The sequence below is a fragment of the Pan paniscus genome, chromosome 19 (assembly GCF_029289425.2).
Source record: "Pan paniscus chromosome 19, NHGRI_mPanPan1-v2.0_pri, whole genome shotgun sequence".
Classification (NCBI taxonomy): Eukaryota; Metazoa; Chordata; class Mammalia; order Primates; family Hominidae; genus Pan; species Pan paniscus.
Window position 1 is genome coordinate 29138541 of NC_073268.2, and position 19010 is coordinate 29157550.

At 41.2% G+C, this 19010-nt stretch overlaps 1 long non-coding RNA gene across 2 annotated transcripts; it reads right to left on the reverse strand.

Annotated features, from left to right (window-relative positions):
• Positions 1-172: 172 nt before the first annotated feature.
• On the reverse strand, positions 173-15062 carry LOC117976508 (uncharacterized). Of its 2 annotated transcripts, none has more exons than XR_004667198.3 (5): positions 14898-15062; positions 12137-12190; positions 6614-6744; positions 5209-5329; positions 173-3822 (listed from the first exon to the last, which is right to left on the reverse strand). It is a non-coding gene; the product is annotated as an uncharacterized LOC117976508 (long non-coding RNA). The 2 variants fall into 2 exon arrangements; XR_004667196.3 differs by having other exon boundaries at positions 177-3822; positions 5134-5329.
• Positions 15063-19010: the final 3948 nt, after the last annotated feature.

Sequence of the window (19010 nt, forward strand, 5' to 3'; positions counted from 1 at the left end):
ACGGTGTGGCAATTCCTCAAGGATCTAGAACCAGAAATACCATTTGACCCAGCAATCCCATTACCAGGTATATACCCAAAACATTATAAATTATTCTACCATAAAGACACATGCACACGTATGTTTATTGCAGCACTGTTCACAATAGCAAAGACCTAGAACCAACCCAAATGCCATCAATGATAGACTGGATAAAGAAAATGTGGCACATGTACACCATGGAATACTGTGCAGCCATAAAAAGGATGAGTTCATGTCCTTTGCAGGGATATGGATGAAGCTGGAAACCATCATTCTCAGCAAACTAACAGGAACAGAAAACCAAACACTACATGTTCTCACTCATAAGTGGGAGTTGAACAATGAGAACACATGGACACAGAGAGGGGAACATCACACAACGGGGCCTGTTAGGGGGTGGGGAGCTAGGGGAAGGATGTATTAGGAGAAATACCTAGTGTAGATGATGGGTTGATGGGTGCAGCAAACCACCATGGCACGTGTATACCTATGTAACAAACCTTCACATTCTGCACTTGTATCCCAGAACTTAAAGTATAATAATTTAAAAAAGCACAAAGAGGGACATTATATGATGATAAAAGGCTTTGTCCAACAGGAAACTATCACAATCCTAGACATACATGCACCTAACACTGGAGGTCCCAAATTTATGAAACAATTACTAATAGATCTAAGAAATGAGATAGACAGCAACAAAGTAACACTGAGGAACTTCAATACTCCACTGACAGCACTAGACAGGTCATTAAGACAGAAAACTGACAAAGAAACAATGGATTTAAACTACACCCTGGAACAAATGGACTCAACATATATATACAGAACATTCCATTCAACAACTGCAGAATACACATTCTATTCAACAGCACATGGAACTTTCTCCAAGATAGACCATATGATAGCCACAAAATGAGCCTCAATAAATTTAAGAAAATTGAAATTATATCAAGCACTCTCTCAGACCACAGTGGAATAAAACTGGAAATAAACTTCAAAAGGAACCTTCAAAACCATGGAAATTAAATAACCTGCTCTTGAATGAACATTGGGTCAAAAATGAAATCGAGATGAAAATTTAAAAAGTCTTCGAACTGAATGACAATAGTGACACAACCTATCAAAACCTCTGGGACACAGCAAAGGTGATGCTAAGAGGAAATTTCATCGTCCTAAATGCCTACATCAAAAAATCTGAAAGAGCACAGGCAATCTAAGGTCACACCTCAAGGAACAAGAGAAACAAGAACAAATCAAACCCAAACCCAGAAGAAAGGAAGGAAATAACCAAGATCAGAGCAGAACTAAATGAAATTAAAACAAAAAAATACAAAAGATAAATAAAACAAAAAGGTAGTTCTTTGAAAAGATAAATAAAATTGATATACCATTAGCAGGATTAACCAAGAAGAGAGAAAATCCAAATAAGCTCAGTAAGAAACGAAACGGAAGAGATTTCAACTGACACCACAGACATGTGAAAGATCATTCAAGGCTACTATGAACACCTTTGCATGCGTAAACTAGAAAACCTAGAAGAGATGGATAAATTCCTGGAAAGACACAACCCTCTTAGCTTAAATCAGGAAAAATTAGATGTCCTGAACAGACCAATAACAAGCAGTAAGATTGAAATGGTAATTTAAAAATTACCAACAAAAAAAGGGTCCAGGACCAGACGGATTCACAGCAGAATTCTACCAGACATTCAAAGAAGAATTGGTAACAATCTTTTTGACACTATTCCACAAGACAGAGAAAGAGAGAACCCTTCCTAAGTCATTCTATGAACCTAGTATCTCCCTAATACCAAAACCAGGAAAGGACATAATCAAAAAGAAAACTACAGACCAATATCCATAAAGAACATTAGATGCTAAAATCCTTAACAAAATGCTAGCTAACCAAATTCAAGAACGTATCAGAAAGATAATCCACCATGACCAAGTGGGTTTCATACCAGGGATGCAGGGATGGTTTAATATATGCAAGTCAATAAATGTGACACAGCCGGGTGCGATGGCTCACCCCTGTAATCCCAGCACTTTGGGAGGCCGAGGTGGGCGGATCACCTGAGGTTGAGAGTTCGAGACCAGCCTGACCAACATGGAGAAACCTCATCTCTACTAGAAAAAAATTACAAAATTAGCCAGGCATGGTGGTACATGCCTGTAATCCCAGCTACTCGGGAGGCTGAGGCAGGAGAATCGCTTGAACCCAGGAGGCAGAGGTTGCGGTGAGCCAAGATCGGGCCATTGCACTCCAGCCTGGGCAACAACAGCAAAACTCTGTCTAAAAAAAAAAAAAGTGATACATCACATAAACAAAATTAAAAACAAAAACCAGGTGATCATCTCAATAGATGCAGAAAAAGCATTTGACAAAATCCAGCATCACTTTACTATTAAAACTCTCAGCAAAATTGGCATATAAGAGATATACCTCAATATATTAAAAGCCATCTATGACAAAGTCACAGCCAACATAATACCGAATGGGGAAAAGTTGAAAGCATTTCCTCTGAGAACTGAAACAAGACAAAGATGCCCACTCTCACCACTCCTCAACATAGTACTGGAAGTCCTAGCCAGAGCAATCAGACAAGAGAAATAAATAAAGGGCATCCGAATCAATAAAGAGGGACTCAAATGTCCCTGTTTGCTGATGATATGATCATTTACCTGGGAAACCCTAAAGACTCCTCCAGAAAGCTCCTAGAACTGATAATTCAGCAAAGTTTTCAGATACAACATTAATGTACACAAATTAATAGCTCTTCTATACATCAACAGCGACCAAGGGGAGAATCAAATCAAGAAATCAACCCCTTGTACAATAGCTGCAAAAAAAAAAAAAAAAAAAAAAAACAGTGAAAGGGCATCATTGCCTTGTTCCAGTTCTCAGGAGGAATGCTTTCAACTTTTCCCCATTCAGTATGCTGGCCATGGTATTTTATTATTCTTAATAGCTCTATTCATAATAGTCAAAACCTGGAAATAACCCAGAAGTTTTTCACTTGACAAATGGAAAAGCAGTGGTATATTTTCTTAAAAAATTTTTGTGGGTACATAGTAGGTATATATATTTATGAGGTACATGAGGCATTTTGATACAGGCATGCAATGCACAATAATCACATCATGGAAAATGGAGTAGCAATTCCTTCAAGCATTTATCATTTGTGTTACAAACAACCCAATGACACCTTTTAAGTTATTTAAAAATGTACAGTTAAATGATTATTGACTATAGTCACCCTGTTGTGCTATCAAATACTAGGACTTCTTCATTCTATTCCTTTTTTTGTACACATTCTACATCCCCACTGCCCACCAACTCCTTCAACCACACTTCCCAGCCTCTGGTAATAATCCTTCTACTCTCTATCTCTATGAGTTCAATTGTTTTGGTATTTAGATCCCACAAATAAGTGTGAACATGTGATGTTTGTCTTTCTGTGCCTGGCTTATTTTGTTACCAAAACACCAGGGGTTTAGTCTAGGTCCTGCTGCTCCCTGCACAGAAAGCCAATGACTGAGACAATGATTATTGCCAAGGAAGAAGGCTTTAATCAGGTGGTGCAGCTGAGGGGATGGGAGATCAGTCTCAAATCCATCTCCATGACTGACTAGAACTAGGGGTTGATATAGCAGGGAAGAAATGTAACAATGTGTAAGAAAATAAGAACTAGGGAGAGGCAAGGAAGCAAACATGGTGAATGAGGGGTCTAGCATCTGGTGAGGTGATCTGGTGAGTTTCAGTTCTTTGATCCTTTTTTTTTAGAGGCCTGAAGGTCCTGTCCTGAGGAAGGAATGCAGATAAAACAAACATAAGTTTCAAGCTTTAAGACCAGAAGGGTCAATTTTTATGTTTATCAAAAAGATCAGTCTATGAGACTATTGGGTCAGTTTCAGCCCCCACTTTCTATTTATCAATTCCTCAGACATGAGGAATCTGGTCATCAATCTTTCTGGCTGCTTCATGCTGAGGAGGGGTGTCATAGGCAGCTCCATACCATGGGTGACCACGTGGCTGCCCAAGAATCAGACGTTAATCTAATATAGACTTTTCTTCTGAAACACAATCTTTGGAAGCAGAGAAACTCTAAGCAGACAGGGGCGGGTCCCCAGTGGAAATCCCACCTTCAAGCCAGAAATATCCTTAAACCCACTGCCCAAAGTGAGAACTTCTATTCCTGTTTGCCTACTCTCTCCTGATTGGTTCTTTCTGAATAATATCTTTACCAATGGAATGTCGCCTTTTCCAAAACTACCTATGGCTTGCCCATACCCATCCTGTGCCTATAAAGACCTCAACCTCCCTCCCTCAACCAGGAGGGAGAAGAAGTGGCTGGACATTGGGGAAAGATGAATTGACTACATAGATGATGGCTGGATGTCAGAGAGGGGCAACTTGACTTTGGAGGAGAGAGGCAGAGTGGTGACTTGACTTCAGGAGAGAGAAACCTGCCCTTCCCATCCTTTGCCACCTTGCCAGCTCTTCTCTCTACTGAGAGCCACTTTCATCACTCAGTAAACTCCACCTTCACCATCCTTCATCTGTGTGACCTGACCACATTCTTGCTTTTTTTTTTTTTACTCAGATGGAGTCTTGCTCTGTCACCAGGCTGGAGTACAGTGGCGCGATCTCGGCTCACTTCAACCTCCACCTCCTGGGTTCAAGCAATTCTTCTGCCTCAGCCTCCTGAGCAGCTGGGATTACAGGTGCATGCCACCATGCCCGGCTATTTTTTGTATTTTTTTTTTTTTAGTAGAGACGGGGTTTCACCATGTTGGCCAGGCTGCTCTTGAACTCCTCACCTTGTGATCCACCCACCTTGCCCTCCCAAAGTTCTGGGATTACAGGCATGAGCCGCCACGCCTGGCCAACCTCATTCTTCTTTGGCACTGGACAAAAATTGGGGACCCACCAAGTGCAGGTACCCAAAAGGGCTGTCACACTGGCCCTTTGCTCTCACTGGCAGAGGGCAGCAGCCCTATTGATGAGTCAAAGGGCCCACTGAGCTGATAACACAGTGCTATCTGTGAAAGGTGGAGCTAAGAGAGCACTGTAACATTCCCTCTGGGGCCTTGGGGTTGCAGGCACCCCTACCTGGACTCTGCCATGGGGCCTTCATGGTGTTTGCTCCTGCCAGCACCAAAGCAGCCAGCCAGTTCCTGCACTCACTTGCTTACATGCTCTCTTCCACAAGGGATGGAATGCAGTGGGTCCAAGCAAATGGAATTTGCTTCTGTCAGTGCTGAGGCAGCCAGCTGGTTCCTGCACTTGTTCAATTGAGTGCTCCCTCCTGCAAGGGGTTGAGCACAGTGGACTGAGTATACAAGGCACTCCAGTCACAAGTCCCACAAAGGCATCAAGAAAATACCCTGCATCAAAAACATGTTGTTATGAACCATATGCAATCAAATACATTGCTGTGAATTAAGAATATTTACAAATAGTTTACAAATTCTGGAGAAATTAGGCAGAGAGAAAAATATGACTCAAATTCTGTTTACAAACGTATATTTACTTAATACACTTAAAATATGTTTCAAGGTTATAAATAGCTCAAAAGAAAACAATTCTTCAGACTCCAAAAAACAAAACAAAAAGAATCAGCAATATTTCAAACAAAAAAAGCCATAAAAATTATTTCAGTCTTCCATTAGTTCTGTCAATGCAATCAACTCTCACTGTGCTTCATATTGCATTAGCAATCTTTATGAACATATCAGCCTTTCAATAAGTGCAGTGAAAGTTTTCTCTCTGATCTAATGGTACAATCTGCAAAGTTATCAGAAACCTGCATTCAAGAGTCCTTTTAATGAACTCCTCCAAAGAAACAAGACTTGGACTGTAGCTGAATATTAGTAACTTTTTTTGGAAGGATCACAGCAAAACAACATTTGTGGATGAAAAAAGTCTTAGGATAGCCGTAGTCAAAGACACAGTTGACAAGGAAATTTGGTTATTTCTGTGGCATGCAATTTAAAATAATAATCATAATTATTACTGATGATGTTACCAGTGGAGGGTGTCCAGGTTCTTGGTGTTTTGAACAAATAATTGGACAAAATGCACAAAGCAATGAAAGAAAAGCACAGATTTATTTAAATGAAACTACACTCCACAGAATGGGAGTGGGCTGAAGCAAGTGGCTCAAGAGCAGGGGTTACAGAATTTTCTGGAGTTTAAATACCCTCAAGAGGTTTCCCACTGGTTATTTGATTTACACCCTATGTAAATGAAATAATGGCCCATAACCAGTCTGATTGGTTGTGGAAGGTGACCAATCAGAGTCTGAAGTAAAGTTACAAAGTTATACATGAAGACTTGGCCAATCAGAGGTACTTTCATTTTTCATCTGCAATGCAGAAAAGATGGGGGGGGGGTTACAAAGAAAGTAGCCTCTGATCCCTTTACTACTTGGGTGTGGAGAGGTGGGGTTAGGTTCTCTGCCTCCAGGTCCAGTTCTCCTGTGCATTTCCCCTCTGAGAGATGTGATCCCCATAAATCTTTATGGGAGGCTGGGGGACTGAGGGTCTTTCTTCTGTAACTGCTTCATGCTGACTTGGAGCACTGTCCCTACCTATTGAGGATTATAGAACTCTCATCCTGCTCTGTCTGGTGGGGAGAGGGTATCTTCTTGATGGCCAGTGGTGTCTTCACCTGGAACTGACTGGAAACCTCATCACATGATCATCGAAAGCTTGATTGTCTCTAGGGAAAAGGAAATGAATTAAAGACTTAAATCTAAGACCTGAAACCATTAAAATTCTAGATGATAACACCAGAAAAACACTTCTGGACATTGGCTTAGGCAAAGAGTTTATAACCAAGAACACAAAAGCAAATGCAACAAAAACAAAAATAAATAGATCGGACCTAATTAAACTAAAACCTCCTGCACAGCAAAAGAAATAATCAGCAGAGTAAACAGACAACCCACAGAGTGGGAGAAAATATTTTCAAACTATGCATCTGACAAGACTAATATCCAGAATCTACAAGGAACTCAAACAAATCAGCAAGAAAAACACAAAGAATCCCATCAAAAAGTGGACAAAGGATATGAATAGACAATTCTCAAAAGAGGATATACAAATGGCCAACAAACATGAAAATATGCTCAACATCACTAATGGACAGGGAAGTGCAAATTAAGACCACAACAAGATGACCTTACACCTGCAAGAATGGCCATAATTAAAAATAAAAAATTAACAGATGTTGGCATGCATGTGGTGAAAAGGAAATACTTTTACACTCCTGCTGGAAATGTAATATTATCATATTAACTGTAGGTTTGTCACATATAGCCTTTATTATGTCTAGGTATGTTTCTTCTATCCCAATTTGTTGAGAGTTTTTATCATGAAGGAATGTTGAATTTTATTGAATGCCTTTTCAACATCTCTTGAAATGGTCACATGGTTTTTGTCTTTGATCCTGTTGACATGATGTATCATGTTTATTGATTTGCGTATGTTGAATTCCTGGGCTCAAGCAATCCTCCCATCTTGGCCTCCCAAAGTGCTGGGCATGAGCCACTGTGCCTGGCTTTATGTATCTTTTCAAAAAAAAAAAAAAAAAAAGGCCTGGCACGGTGGCTCACGCCTCTAATCCCAGCACTTTGGAAGGCCGAGGTGGGTGGATCACAAGGTCAGGAGATCGAGACCATCCTGGCTAACACAGTAAAACCCCATCTCTACTAAAAATACAAAAAATTAGCAGGGCGTGGTGGCGGGTGCCTGTAGTCCCAGCTACTCAGGAGGCTGAGTCAGGAGAATGGTGTGAACCCAGGAGGTAGAGCTTGCAGTGAGCCGAGATCGCGCCACTGCACTCCAGCCTGGGCAACAGAGCAAGACTCCATCTCAAAAATAAATAAATAAATAAATAAATAAATAAACCAACTGTTCCTTTTGTTGTCTTTTTTATTTCTCTTTTTTAAAGTCTCAATTTTATTTATTTCTTCTCTGATGTTTATTATTTATTGGTTTTTGCCTCCAATTCCTGACTCACAGACAGCATCTCTGGACCTGCCTGGGGAAACTTGCTGCCCTGAAGGAAAGGATACAAACCTGGCTGCCATTGCCACCCGCTGATTGTATAGTCTTAGAGCCTTGAGTGATCATAGATGGTAGCCAGATTGTAGTTATTGTGGGCATTGGGCAAGACCCAGTGCTATGCTGGCTGCAGGTATGATCCAGCACAGTCTCAGTGGTGGTGGCCTCAGGGGTGCTTGTATCACCACACCCCCAGTTCCACGTGGCTCACCACAGACAGAAAGACTCCATTTATTTAAGAGAAAGTAAGGGAAAAGGACAAGAGTCTCTGCTTGGTAATCTACAGACTTTTTCCAGACCTTATCCAAGACCACCAAGGTGGTACCTCTACAAGTCTACAAAAGCCACAGCATTGTTGGGCTTGGGGCCCAAGTCCCTTTGAATACCTGGAAATGCTTAACAAGAATGGGCACAAATAAGCCCAAACTGTGAAGACTACAATAAATACCTCTCTTCAATTCCCAGACACTGATGAACATCCACAAGCATCAAGATCATCCAGGAAAACATGACCACACCAAACAACTAAATAAGTCACCAGGGACCAATCCTGGAGAAACAGATAAATGTGGTTAATATAGTTTGGACATATGTCCCTACCCAAATCTCATGAAATGTAATCCCCAGTGTTGGAGGTAGGGCCTGGTTGCTGGTGATTGGATCATGGGAGCAGATTTCTCATGAATGACAGTACCATCCCTGTTGGTACTGTCCTTGTGATAGTGAGTTCTTGTGTGGAAGCAGGTTTGGAACTGAGTAACAGGCAGGGATTGGAAGAGCTTTGAGGGTTCAGAAGAAGACAAGAAGATGAGGGAAAATTTGGAGCCTCTTAGATATTGGTTAAATGGTTTTGACTGAAATGCAGATAGTGATATGGACAATGAACTCCAGGCTGAGGAGTTCTCAAATGGAAATGAGGAACTTATTGGGAAATGGATTCCCTGAACTTCAAGAGAGACATGCTGGGCTTATTAGGCTTATTTGTAATGTTAGAATTATACAGGAAGTGGCTGGGCACAGTGACTCACACCAGTAATCCCAGCACTTTGGGAGGCCAAGGCGGGCAGATCACCTGAGGTTGGGAGTTCGAGACCAGCCTGACAAATATGGAGAAACCCCATCTCTAGTAAAAATACAAGATTAGCCAGTGTGGTGGCACATGCCTGTAATCCCAGCTACTCAGGAGGCTGAGACAGGAGGATTGTTTGAACTCAGGAGGCAGAGGTTGCAGTGAGCTGAGAACGTGCCATTGCACTCCAGCCTGGGCAACAAGAGTGAAACTCTGTCTCAAAAAAAAAAAAAAAAAAAAAAAGAATTATACCGGAAGCATTGTCAAATCTGAGGCGGTGTTTAGCTTCCTTTGGGTTATATTTATATAAATGTGTTGTTAATATGTGTTCCAGGATTGTATGAAATTCCTAAAATTCTAATGTGTCTTAATATATGTTGTCAGTAATGTATGATTATTATGTTAAAATAATAAATAGCCTAATTTCCTTGTCAACTGTGTCTTTATGTCTGTCTTAAGACTTTTGTCATCCACAATTGATGTTTGGCTTTGATCCTTCTCAAAAAAAAAGTGAGTTATAATCAGCTACAATTCAAGAGTTACTTCTTTGGAGGGGTTCATGAAAAGAACTCTTAAATGCAAGTTTCTGATAATTTTGGAGATCGTGCCATTGGATTAGAGAGAAAACTTCCAGGGCACCAATTCAAAGGCTGACGTGCTTGTAAAGACTGCCAACCCAATATGAGGTAGAGTAGGCGTAGGAACAGGAGTTAGCAGGACTGAAACTTCCCTATCCTATTACCAGTGTTTGTACAAGGATTTTATGGAAGGCTTGGATGAAGTTGAAAGCATTCCTCCTGAGAACTGGAACAAAACAATGATGCCTATTGTCTCCATTTCTATTCAACATAGTACTCAAAATCTATGACAAGAGGACAAATAAGGGGAAACAGAAAAACAAGAGAAAGAAATAAAGGGCATCCAAATCTGTAAAGAGGAAATCAAACTGTCACTGTTTACTGATGATATGATTGTATACCTAGAAAACCCTAAAGACTCATTAAGAAGCTTCTAGATCTTATAAATGAATTCAGTAAAGTTTCAGGATACAAAGTCAATGTACGTAAATCTGTAGCACTGCTGCACACCAAGCTGAGAATCAAATCAAGAACTCGACCCCCTTTAAAACAGTTGCAAAAAAAAAAAGTTAAATACTTAGGAATATACCTAACCAAAGAGGTGAAAGATCTCTACAAGGAAAACTATAAAACACTGCTGAAAGTAATCATCGATGATACAAACAAATGGAAACACATTCCATGCTCATGGATGGGTATCATTCAATATTATGAAAATGATTATGTTGCCTAAAGCAATCTACAGATTCAATGCAATTCTCATCAAAATACCATCATCGTCCTTCACAGAACTAGAAAAAACAATCCTAAAATTCATATGAAATCAAAAAAGAGCACGCATAGCCAAAGCAAGACTAAGCAAGAAGAACAAATCTGGAGGCATCACATTACCCGACTTCAAACTATACTGGTATAAAAATAGGAACATAGACCAATGGAACAGAATAGAGAACCCAGATACTTACAGCCAACCCAGCTTTGACAAAGCAAACAAAACACGAAGTAGGGAAAGGACACCCTATTCAAGAGATGGTGCCGCGATAATTGGCAAGCCACATGTAGACGAAAGAAACTGGATCCTCATCTCTCACCTTATATAAAAATCAACTAAAGATGGATCAAAGACCTAAATCTAGGACCTGAAACCATAAAAATTCTAGAAGATAATATCAGAAAAACTCTTCTATACATTGGCTTAGGCAAATAATTTATGACCAAGAACCCAAAAGCAAATGCAACAAAATAAAAAATTGTTGGGACTTAAAGTAAAAGGCTTCTGCACAGCAAAGGAAATAATAATCAGAGTAAGCAGACAACCCAGAGTTGGAGAAAACATTTGCAAACTATGCATCCAACAAAGGACTAATATGCAGAATCTATAAGGAACTCAAAAAAGTTAGCAAAAAAAAAATAATAATCCAATCAAAAAGTGGGCAAAGAACATAGACAAACAATTCTCAAAAGAAGATATATAATGGACAACAAACATGAAAAAATGCTCAATATCACTAATGATCAGGGAGATACAAATCAAAACCACAATGTGATACCACCTTACCATTCTTATTCCTGCAAGAATGGCCATAATTTAAAAATAAAAAAATAATAGATGTTGGCATGGATGTGGTGAAAAGGGAACACTTTTACATTTCCAGTGGGAATATAAACTAGTACAACCACTATGGAAAACAGTATGGAGATTCCCTAAAAAACTAAAAGTAGATCTACCATTTGATCCAGTATTCCCACTACCTAATATCTGTCCAGAGGAAAATAAATCATTATATGAAAAAGACACTTGCACACACGTTTCTAGCAGGAGAACTTGAAGTTGCAAAAATATGGAACCAGCCTAAATGCCCATCAACCAACAAGTGAATAAAGAAAATGTGGTATATATATACCACATTTTCTTTATATGTATATATATGTATGTATATTTATATATATGTATTTATATATACATGTATATATACACATATATATGCATACATACATGTATATATACGTATACATATATACGTATATATACATGTATATATAAATATATACATACATGTATATATGTGTATATATGCATATATATGTATATGTGTGTGTGTATATATATATATATATATAAAAATCCCATCAAAAAGTGGGCAAAGTGCATAAACAGGCAATTCTCAAAAGAAGATATACAATGGCCAACAAACATATGAAAAAAATGCTCAACATCACTAATGACCAGGGAAATGCAAATCAAAACCACAATGTGATACCACCTTACCATTCTTATTCCTGCAAGAATGGCCATAATTTAAAAATAAAAAAAAGTAGATGTTGGCATATATATACACATATATATGTGTGTGTATGTGTGTGTGTATTATATATATATATAAATAAAATATACATACCATGGAATATGACTCAGCCAGAAAAAGGAACAAAATAATGGCCTTTGCAGCAACCTGGATGGAGTTGGAGACCATTATTCTAAGTGCAATAATTCAAGAATGAAAAACCAAATATCATGCGTTCTCACTTATAAGTGGGAACTAAGCTATTAGGACACAAAGGCACAAGAATGTTACAGTGGAATTTGGGGACTTAGGGGGAAGAATAGGGGTGGTGAGGGATGAAAGGCTCCACATTGGGTACAGTGAACACTGCCCGGATGATGGCTGCACCAATAACTCAGAAATGACCACTAAAGAACTTATCTATGTAAACAAAAACCACAATAGTTCCCCAACAAACTATTGAAATGAAATTTAAAAAATAATTTGTCCAAATCCATAGAATGTACAACACTGAGAGAGAAACCTAATGTAAAGTATGGACTTTGGGTGATAATGATATGTCGATGTAGGTTCATCAATTGTAACAAATGTACCACTCTGGTAAAGATGTTGATTAAGAAGCAGAGGGTTGGGGGCAGAGTCTGCATGTGCTGGGTGGGGTGTGTACTGGAACTCTGTACTTCTCCTCAATTTTGCTGGGAATCTAAGATTGCTCTAAAAAACAAAAGACTATTTTTTTAAAAATGAAAAAACAGATTAACGAGAAGATAGTCAATGGATTTTCAGTGTATATATAATTGGAATCTGTCAAAGAGTAAAATAAAGCAGTAGAATGGAGCAAATATTTAGAATGATAATGGAATAAAATGTGTTCAAACTAAAAGAACACCTGAATCTATATATCATAGAGGCCTACCGTGTGTCTGAGAAGCTTAACACTGAGTAGTCAACACTGGGACATAACCCAAAATATACTTGTCGGAATGTAAAAACAGATTCCATTGGCAGCCACACAAAAAGACTGAGTCATTTATCAGAAAAAGAGTATTGGCCCCTCCCTGTAATCCCAGCAACTTGGGAGGCTGAGGTGGATGAATCGCTTGAGCCCAGGAGTTGCAGCCCAGCCTGGGAAACATGAGCCCAGCCTGGGCAACGTGGGGAGACCTTGTCTCTACAACAAATAAAAAAATTAGCTGGGGATGGTGATGTGTGCCTGTAGTCTCAGCTACTCAGGAGGCTGGGGTGGGAAGATCATTTGAGCCTGGGAAGTTGAGGCTGCAGTGAGCTGAGGTCACACCACTGCACTCCAGCCTGGGTTACAGAGCAAGACCCTGCCTCAAAAGAAAAAAAGAAGAGTATCAGGTTCCCGTTCAAGATGACTGAGTAGAAGCAGCTAGTGCCTGCCTCTCTCTCAGAGAGGAACACAAAGTAGTGAGTAAATACTAACTCTACAAGTGAATAGGCTGAGATCATGCTAGGATTTTCTTCAAGGAAGTGATGGGACCCACAGAGAACAGAGAGAGGCGGAGCTGGAGCTGGGAGAAGCTCCCTAAGGCAGAGAAAGAGTCCCTGGGGAATCTACACTTACCACAGATCTTTGCAATTGAGGGTATGGGAGAGTCCCTTGACCAACCCCCACCCCACTGTGTAGGCCTCCAGACCTACAGAGGGTCTATGCAGAGGCGCACTCAAGCCCACGTGGAACCCCTGGGCCTTTGATCCCCATGCAGCCCTGCCAACAAGTGGGGCCAGCCTCTTCTGCACGACCCTAGGATAGATGCTGCAGCTGTGGTGCTGAGGAGAGGCCAAACTGCACACTGCACAACATCCCCATCCCCATTGCTCCTCACCAGACAGGGTCCCAGGCTTGGGCTCCTAGCACAGCTGCCCTGACCCCGCCTGAACACTGTGGCTCGTAATGGCTCTGCGTTCCTCCAGGATCAAGTTCCCCAGAGGTAACTGACAAGCCCTCCACAGTCGCCACTGCCGCTGCCTCCGCTTTTGCTGCCCTCAGGCCAAGGAGGGAACAAGAAGACTGGACACATTTGTGTGTACCTCCAGCATGGATGTCACAGCCAAGATATGGAGGAGCAGTGGACAGACTGCACACCGGGCAACTCTCTGCATACACTATGAGGCTCACCACCTTCTGGCACCCAGTGCACCCGCCCCATTCCTGCCCGAACACCGCGGTCGAGACTTGGTGTTCCTCTGCGTGCAGAACTCATTGAGGTAGCTGACAGGCCCTTTTCGATCTCTGCTGCCTCTGCCTCCCCCTCCACCCCTGTTGCCCCCGGGTCTGGGAGGGAACAAGGAGGCTGGACACCTTCCTGTGCCTTCAGCACTGATGTCTCAGCTGAGGTAAGAAGGAGGAGACTGTGTAACCGAGGACTTCCCGCGTCTGCTGTCCCCTGCCAAATGGGGCTCGCTGGCTTCCGGCCCACAAAGGCCTTCCTGAAATTATGGCCATGGCTCGGTTCCTTTGAGAGCCCAATTCCCTGAGGCCAGCAACAAGCTTTTTGGCTCCATCCCTACCACCCCCAGGCCAGCGTGGGAAGAGGAGGCTTTGCACCTTTGTGTGCCCGCAACAGTGAAATCCAGCATTGCTTGCGTGGGAGGGAAGTGCAGGACTGCCCGGTCCCCACTGCCCCAGCTGAGGGGTCCTGCCCTCCCCGGTGAAAGACCCACAGCACAGCCACCCTGCCCCATGTAAACATTTTCAGCTGCAGCCCAGAGCCCTTCTGAAAACTCAACCCCCCAAGCTTTTGATCTTCCTTGGGATTCCATCGCCCAAGTGCTCTGCCTGCCCTCGCCTGAGAGTTCAGCGGTGACCGACCCGGGGGACTAGCCCACTCCTCCTCATCACAGCCCGTACCTGAAGTCTGGGCTAGCCTGACCCTGGTCCAGCCCATTCCGGACTCATATACACTGTCCCAGCAGGCCGTCTGGAGTCCTGGAAACGGGGAACTACCTATCCCGTTCCAACTCTGCTGCCACCCGATAACTTCCTCCGGGGCGGCCGAGGTCAGGTGGACCCAATCAGCGGACACCACCATAACCAACCATGTAAGGGTTTGGGGTGGAGCTCTCCCCGCCCCACCCTTCACATGAAGCAGCAGTGCTACCACATCAGAAAACAGAGGAGCCACAAAGCTATCTCTATTGGGCTGAGTTACAAAGTTTTGCCCCCAAACCACTCCCACGGAGACTCACAAAACAGTTTCCTGTGGCTCTCAACCACATAGGGGTCCAGAGATTGGCTATGTGTGTCTGAACTAGGAGTCACCAACCCCGCCCAGAACAGGGGTGTGATAGGCAAACAGATCATGTTCCTGCCTATGTAGGATGGGGAGCCAGTACAGCCCCCTAACCTCCTCACCCCAAAGAGACCTCAGCGCATTTCACCGGGAGCCACCCAGCCACTGTCATCAGGGCTGGTGCCTGCACTCACTATTGGGGCCTTCTTAGGCAAGCTAGGGGCTCCAGCTACCCTCCAAGAACAGGAAAGCTTAGGGTAGGGGGCTCTCCACTGCCCAGCCCACCTCCTGAGACAATAGAGAGAACTTCACAGTAAACAAAGATCAGTTACGTACTCATCTGCTTGTGCCGCAGCTGACAATTACCCTTAAGCGCCATCTACTGGCCTGTAGATCAAATATCACAGCCCGATGTAAAACCTGCCAACAGAAGTGCATAGGGTTACAGAAGCAAAGCCAGAAGGCCCTACTCAACATACTCTGTAGCTATACCCTGCTAGAGATGGGGTGGGGGAGAAAGGCAAAGAAAAAAAATTCTTTCCACATTAAATTAATTACAAAAATTAGAAGTGCTAGCCTCTCCAGATAAGAAGGAAACAGTGTAAGAATTCCAGCACCATGAAAAATCTGAATGTTGTGACACCACCAAAAGATTACACTAGCTCTCCACCAATGGACCCTAACAAAAAAGGAAGCTCAGAAATGACAGAGAATTCAAAGCATGGATTGCAAGGCAGCTCAACGAGATCCAAGACAAGGCTGAAAATCAACGCAAGGAAACTACTAAAGCAATCCAGAAAATGAAGGAAGAGATAAGCATCTTTTTAAAACTTATCAGATCTTCAGAAATTGAAAAACTCACTTACGGAATTTCAAAATACTATGGAAATCTCTATCAACAGACTAGATCAAGCACAAGGAAGAATTTCAGAGCATGAAGACCAATATTTCTAACTAACTCAGTCACACAGAAATAAAGAGTTGTTTAAAAATGAGTAAAATTTTTTAGAAACATAGGATTATGTTAAGCAACCAAATCTACAAAAGATTGGAATTCCTGAGAGAAGAAGAAAAAGTAAACAACTGGAAAACTTATTTGAAGGAATAATTCAAAAATGTTTTCCTAATCTTGTTAGAGAGGTAGACATCCAAACACAATAAACCTGGAGAACACCTGCAAGATACTATACAAGACAAATGTCACCAAGGCACATAGTCACCAGAGTATCCAAAGTCAATACTAAAGAAAAAATGTTAAACGACACCTAGAGAAAAGTGTCAGATCACTTACAAGGGAACCCCATTAGGTTAACAATGGACTTCTCAGCAGAAACCTTACAAATGAGAAGAGATTGAGTACTTATTTTCAGTATTCTCAAAGAAAAGGAAGTCCAACCAGGAATTTGATGTCTTCCCAAACTAAGCTTCATAAACAAAGAAGAAATAAAATATTTTCCAGGCAAGCAATTGTTAAAGGACCTTATTTTTTACCATTAGACTAGCATTACGAGATATCCTAAGAGAGTTTTAAATATGGAAATGAAAGAATGATGCCTGCTACCACAAAAGCACACTTAAGTATTATACATAGTTCACAGACCTTATAAAGCAACTACACAAATCGGGACTACAAAGAAACCAGCTAACAACATCACAACAGGATTAAAAACCTCACATATAAATATTAACGTTGAATGTAAATGGTCTAAATGTTCCACTTAAAAGGCACAGAGTGGCAAATTGGACAAAGAGGAGCTACAGAAAGACATAGGGGTAAAAAGTTTATTCAAAGGGATAATAACAGAGAACATCCCAAACCCAGAGAAAGCAATCAATATCCAATTACAAGAAGGTTATAGAACACAAAGCAGATTTAACCTGAAGAAGACTACTTCAAGGCATGTAATAATCAAATTTCCAAAGCTCAAGGTTAAAGAAAAGCTCCCAAAAGCAGCAAAAGAAAAGAAAAAAATAATATGCAATGGAATCCCAATAAGTGTGGCAGCAGACATTTCAACCTACAGGCCAGGACAGAGCTGGCATGACATATTTAAAGTGCTGAAGGAAAAAAACACCCACCCTAGAATAGTATATCAGGTGAAAATATCCTTCAAACATGAAGGAGAAATAAGACTTTCCGAGACATACAGAAACAGGGATTTCATAAACGCCAGACCTGTCCTACAAGAGATGTGAAAGGCAGTACTTCAATCAGAAACAAAAAGACATTAATGAATGAGAAAAAATAATCTGAAGGTACAAATCTCATTGGCAATAGAAAGTACACAGAAAAACACAGAATAGTATAGCACTGTAACTGTGCCGTGTAAACTACTCTTATCTTAAATAGAAAGATTAAATGATAAACAAATAAAAAATAGTAAAAACCAACTTTTCAAGACATAGACAGTACAATAAGATGAATAAAAACAACAAAAAGTTAATTTTTTTTGAGACAGGGTCTTGCTCTTTCACCCAGGCTGGAGTGCACTGGTGTGATCTTGGCTCACTGAAACCTCTGCTTCTCAGGCTTAAGTGATCCTCCCACCTCAGCTTCCTGACTAGCTGGGACTACAGGCATGCACCACCATGCCTGAGTGGTTTTTCTATTTTTCATAGAGATGGGGTTTTGCCATGTTGCCCAGGCTGGTCTCAAATTCCTGGTCTCAAATTCCTGCCCATCTAGGACTCTGAAAGTTCTGGAATTATAAGCATGAGCCACTGCACCTGGCCAAAAGTTTTGTCTTGTAATCTATTTTGTCTGATACAAGTATAGCTACTCATGCTCTTTTTTGGTTTCCATTAGCATAGAATATCTTTTTTCATCCCTTTATTTTCAGCCTATGTGTATCTGTATGGGTGAAACATGTTTCTTATAGGCAACAGATCATTGAGTCTTGCTTTTTATTTATTTATTATTTATTTATTTATTTTATTATACTTTAAGTTCTGGGATACATGCGCAGAATGTGCAGTTTTGTTACATAGGTATACATGTGCCATGGTGGTTTGCTGCACCCATCAACCCATCACCTACATTAGGTATTTCTACTAATGCTATCCCTTCCCTATCCCCCCACCCCCTGACAGGCCCTGGTGTGTGATGTTCCCCTCCCTGTGTCCATGTGTTTTCACTGTTCAGCTTCCACTATGAGTGAGAACATGTGGTGTTTGGTTTTCTGTTCTTGTGTTAGTTTGCTGAGAATGATGGTTTCCAGCTTCATCCATGTCCCTACAAAGGGCATGAACTCATCATTTTTTATGGCTGCATAGTATTTCATGGTGTATATGTGCCACATTTTCTTTTTCCAATCTATCATTGATGGGCATTTGGGTTGGTTCCAGGTCTTTGCTATTGTGAATAATGCTTCAATAAACATACGAGTGCATGTGTCTTTATAGTAGAATGATTTATAATCCTTTGGGTATATACCCAGTAATTGGATTGCTGGGTCACATGGTATTTCTGGTTCTAGATCCTTGAGGAATCGCCACACTGTCTTCCACAATGGTTGAACTAATTTATGCTCCCACCAACAGTGTAAAAGCACTCCTATTTCTCCACATCCTCTCCAGCATCTGTTGTTTCCTGGCTTTTTAATGATTGCCATTCTAACCAGCATGAGATGGTATCTCATTGTGGTTTTGATTTGCATTTCTCTAATGACCAGTGCTGAGCTTTTTTTCCATACATTTGTTGGCTACATAAATGTCTTCTTTTGAGAAGAGTC